The sequence below is a fragment of the Neolamprologus multifasciatus genome, chromosome 8 (genome assembly GCF_963576455.1).
Source record: "Neolamprologus multifasciatus chromosome 8, fNeoMul1.2, whole genome shotgun sequence".
NCBI lineage: Eukaryota > Metazoa > Chordata > Actinopteri > Cichliformes > Cichlidae > Neolamprologus > Neolamprologus multifasciatus.
In genome coordinates this window covers 29957366-29962729 of record NC_140446.1, presented here as the reverse complement: position 1 = coordinate 29962729, position 5364 = coordinate 29957366, and the positions used below count along the sequence as shown (strand labels likewise).

General features: G+C 39.8%; 1 long non-coding RNA gene across 2 annotated transcripts; it reads right to left on the bottom strand.

Moving 5' to 3' along the window:
• Positions 1–1056: 1056 nt before the first annotated feature.
• Positions 1057–4742, bottom strand: LOC146513325 (uncharacterized). 2 transcript variants are annotated; one of them, XR_014875839.1, is made up of 3 exons: positions 2922–4742; positions 1914–2538; positions 1057–1855 (listed from the first exon to the last, which is right to left on the bottom strand). It is a non-coding gene; the product is annotated as an uncharacterized LOC146513325 (long non-coding RNA). The 2 variants fall into 2 exon arrangements; XR_014875840.1 differs by having other exon boundaries at positions 1943–2538.
• Between the last annotated feature and the right edge of the window lie 622 nt (positions 4743–5364).

Below are 5364 nucleotides of genomic sequence, written 5' to 3'. Positions count from 1 at the left end.
TTATGTGAATAACTTGAAAATCTTAGCTCAAACAGCTGCAAAACCTGTGTGCCCAGCACGGGGATATTGAATTCTATGAGATAAAGCCATAAATATGTGTGTCTGAGTCTTCTATCAAAAGTTACAGCTATTTATATGAAGTTGTACAAAAACGCTTTATTTCGTCAAGCCAGTGCGTTTCTTACGATTACATGCATTTGAATGGGGAGCTCGCCCGAAACAAAGTATAGGTTTTCATTATGTCAATAACTTGAAAAATCTTAGCTCAAACAGCTGCAAAACCTGTGTGCCCTGCCCAGGGATTTTGAATCTGTTAAGATAAAGCCATAAACATGTGTGTCTGAGTCTTCTATCAAAAGTTACAGCTATTTATATGAAGTTGTACAAAAACGCTTTATTTCGTCAAGCCAGTGCGTTTCTTACGATTACATGCATTTGAATGGGGAGCTCGCCCGAAACAAAGTATAGGTTTTCATTATGTGAATAACTTGAAAATCTTAGCTCAAACAGCTGCAAAACCTGTTTGCCCAGCACGGGGATATTGAATCTGATAAGATAAAGCCATAAAAATGTGTGTCTGAGTCTTCTATCAAAAGTTACAGCTATTTATATGAAGCTGTAAAAAAACGCTTTATTTCGTCAAGCCAGTGCGTTTCTTACGATTACATGCATTTGAATGGGGAGCTCGCCTGAAACAAAGTATAGGTTTTCATTATGTGAATAACTTGAAAATCTTAGCTCAAACAGCTGCAAAACCTGTGTGCCCAGCACAGGGATATAGAACTCTATGAGATAAAGCCATAAATATGTGTGTCTGAGTCTTCTATCAAAAGTTACAGCTATTTATATGAAGTTGTAGAAAAACGTTTTATTTCGTCAAGCCAGTGCGTTTCTTACGATTACATGCATTTGAATGGGGAGCTCGCCCGAAACAAAGTATAGGTTTTCATTATGTCAATAACTTGAAAATATTAGCTCAAACAGCTGCAAAACCTGTGTGCCCAGCACAGGGATATAGAATTCTATGAGATGAAGCCATAAATATGTGTGTCTGAGATTTCTATCAAAAGTTACAGCTATTTATATGAAGCTGTACAAAAACGCTTTATTTCGTCAAGCCAGTGCGTTTCTTACGATTACATGCATTTGAATGGGGAACTCGCCCGAAACAAAGTATAGGTTTTCATTATGTGAATAATTTGAAAATCTTAGCTCAAACAGCTGCAAAACCTGTGTGCCCAGCACGGGGATATTGAATCTGATAAGATAAAGCCATGAACATGTGTGTCTGAGTCTTCTATCAAAAGTTACAGCTATTTATATGAAGTTGTACAAAAACGCTTTATTTCGTCAAGCCAGTGCGTTTCTTACGATTACATGCATTTGAATGGGGAGCTCGCCCGAAACAAAGTATAGGTTTTCATTATGTGAATAACTTGAAAATCTTAGCTCAAACAGCTGCAAAACCTGTGTGCCCAGCACAGGGATATTGAATTCTATGAGATAAAGCCATAAATATGTGTGTTTGAGTCTTCTATCAAAAGTTACAGCTATTTATATGAAGTTGTACAAAAACGATTTATTTCGTCAAGCCAGTGTGTTTCTTACGATTACATGCATTTGAATGGGGAGCTCGCCCGAAACAAAGTATAGGTTTTCACTATGTGAATAACTTTCCTATAAAAAACAATACAGATGGCCAACCAATTATTTCAAAATTATTTATTGTTCCAAACCATTTTAATTATAATCAATAGAGAGGATTAGTAATATACAGATTTAGTGCTACGGCAGAAATGATTAGAGAAATGTTTGTTTTATAAAACCTGCAATCTTTTGAAAACCAGTATAAAACCTGCAATCTTTTGAAAACCAGTATGAAACCTACAATCTTTTGAAAACCAGTATTAAACCTGCAATCTTTTGAAAACCAGTATAAAACCTGCAACCTGTCTAAAACTGGCATAAAACCATTATAAAAACTCTTTTTAAACCAATTTGCAAGTACTCAAAAACGTTTATATGGGCACTGTGCCTGTACAATGTAAAAAAAAAATCTACACATGTATCAATGAAATCAACTTAAATCTCCCTTTCAAATGGGTGTTCTTATAATTTTTGAATGTAGAATACCACTGCAGGCCAACCAAGCAAAATAACCAAGCACACATGCACATGCATGTGCGCATACACATGCACACATGCATGCAAACACACTACTGTGCAGTGTTAAGTTCACAATTAAGTTTGCGAATCTTAGAGGTCATCTTGTTAAAGTCAAGCTCCATCATAATCTTTTGAAGAGCCTCAAAGGTGAACCTGAATCCTCGTGGATATTCCATATTAAGAGCAATAACAGAGTCCAAAAACCATTGTCACTCCAGCTGCCACAGAAGGCAACTCATTCAGGACTTCCACACCATCAGTGATTATCCCGATGTCTCGAGGCTGATGTAGGAAGCTTGAGTTGTCCCTGAAGACGAAGAGTGCCATGGTGGTACTCTGCAGCTCTTTCTCAGCTTCATCTTTCTGGGATATCTTGAGGTAAAATATGGAACAAAATGTACAAGTGAAGAACTGAAGTTTGGCACACCTGATAAGTCTTTGACCATAATAAACTACTATTTTGATAGTTGTTTGGTCACAGACTATTAGAACAATTATTTGACTAATCAGATTGTGAATTGCATAATCATTAAATTAAATCAATGGTGGAACATTTTCATAAATGATCCACATTTTCATAAATGTTCCACAAAGCCCAAGAAAAAAAAGAAAACAATACAGAACCCTAAGATATTAACTTGATGAGTTGATTAATCGTTGCTGTCCTACATTAATCACTGCATTTAATAGCAGAGTTGTCAAATTTACATCAAGAGACAGCATCTCATGTAGAGACAGAACAGATATGGACATACCATGTATTCTTTTATCAAGTCCTCAACACGTTCTCCAAGGTAGATAATGAGAGATTTAAGTATACACTCCCTCCTAATGTCAGCATCAGCATCCTGCAGGAACAGTTAAAATTGTTACTATGCAATATGGAGAGTATGCTGCGTGAGAGGAATTTTTTTTCACCTCTCTATCCTCATGAGGTGACTAATGCCCCTTTTCCACCGACAAATCGGCACGGTGCGCTTGAGAGCAGTTCAGTTTAGCGCGGTTGCGGTGGAAACATAAAGCGGACCGTAACTGGGAACAGGGGCGAACCCATCTGGCTATGAAAAGCCGCGCGCAAAAGTTTTTGTCCGCAACGTCACAGCCCGAAGAACAACAACAATCGCGATATATGTGTGTTTTTGTACTTTGCTCTGTCTGTGGTTCATTTTGATTGGTTTGATTTTTGGTTCTTGTGGAGGAAGTCGCCATGGTCCAAAGTCAATGGAGTATGGTTGCTGGGAGTTTTTTTTAAAGCCTTTTGTGGGAGCGCTTCTATATCACATCACGTGGGCACCACACACACCCGGGCCAATCAGGTGTAAAGGCGGTGGAAAAGCGTCCGCAGGGGGCTAAAGTGAACTGAGCCACACCGTGTTCTGTCGGTGGAAAAGCGGCATATGCTTTCTTGTCCCTAAATGTGAAAATGTGTCTCCAAAATAAATTTTGTTGTAGTTGTGCTCTGTACTTGTATAATGACAATAAATCTCTTCATTCATTCAAGGACAAAGCCCACACTTCCTTTCAACATTTTAAAAGGTCACAGCCATAATCACTGACGTTACCAAAATAAAACTGTAACAGGATACAAATTCTCATTAGATACAGGGGTTAAAATGCTAACTGTCATGTTAATAGTTAATTATATACACCCTACCTGATCAAGAAACTCTAGGATTATGGCAGTTTTTGCTTTGGTTGTCCCTCCTTTTTTTCTGATTATTTTAAGTAGCTGTGGGGAGTGCTTGTCTAGCTGGGCCATGAATCTGGTTAGCAGGGGAACTGCAGTAACCTGCAGAAACTCTGCATTAATCTGTACATGAGTAGACAGTGTACAATACATTTTTTTAAAGACCAACTTCCAACAAGAAAAAGTCAAAACATATATTTCCCATTTCCAAACTATGATAAAAGGCATTAGTACAAAAAAGTTGAAGTTATACCTCTTCCATCTGAAATAGACCTGGCCATCTTTCCAAGAGGTTCTTGATGTCAGGCTTGATGTCCACAACCTCTTTCCTCCTGAATTCGAAGGTCCCGGCCATCTTCTCTCGTACAGTTTTCTCATTGTTTCTCTTCTTTAATTCGGTCAGGAGAGATATTCGCTCTAGTTCTAGGCTTTCTGGATTCTCACTGCTGGTCTGAGGATAGTAATTGGCCTCACCTCTTCTTGCCTTTTTGTTGTTCTTGGCTGGCTTGGGAACAGGATCTTCTAGTGACTCTAAGTCCAACCTTGACTTTTTTGTGGACATGCTCTTCCATGGAGACCAGAGGAGGCAAGAGAAGACCAGGAATAAATGTTACAAGTCACAACTGTCATTCTTACCTGTGCGTGTTGAAGGGTTGATGTAGACTGTGCACAAACTACTTATGTAGGGCAGGAATTTAATGTCAAAACACGTCCTGGATGTCTATAGAAAAGGAGCAAGGGAGGGAGGAGGCATTAGTTCCCATTTACAATCTCCTTGTGTTGGCATAAAGATGATCAGGTTAAAATTGTAAGTGCTATGTCAATGCAGACCTTAAACTTGAATATATCTCTTTAAGGTAATCAAACGCATTTCTCCTACAGTATAATCCACCAACACACATAACACAGACATTACATGGGGGTTACAAGTCGGAGATCGGCAGTTACGGAAAAAACACTGAAATGTACACACAATGGGAAGGTACAAGAGGAAAAAAAGAGACCCCTACTCATGCTGTGCTTCCATGGTAGGACAGCACGAGAACAGGAAACAAAAAAACTCCTCTGCACAAAAAAAGCACATGAATGTTCACAGCACAACATTATGAAGACATAACAAGCCACAGGGTTGGGTAGGGGGATGAGGAGTAATCCCAGGCAACACAGCAGACATCCTGCCACTGCGCCGACTCGCCAGCGCGGGCCCAGACCCGCCTCGTGTTCCCAGGAGGCAACAAGCATCGAAGGCGTTGGAAAGGGAAGGGGAGATGAGTGAGTGCTTATCAGTGTAAGTGTGTGTGTGTGCGTGTCCATAGTTCAGCTGAGACAGTGTCCTTCGCCCTATCAGGCTAAGTAAACAGTCCTCCAGCCAATCCAGGTGGCCTTGCATGGGATGGGGAGAATAGTCATCACACAGTCGTTATCAGGGAGTGTTTGTCTGGCTTCAGCCTTGGGCCTGTGCAGCTGGCGCCGTGGTGGTGTCTGCATTTTGATCCCGAATTTGTTGATTT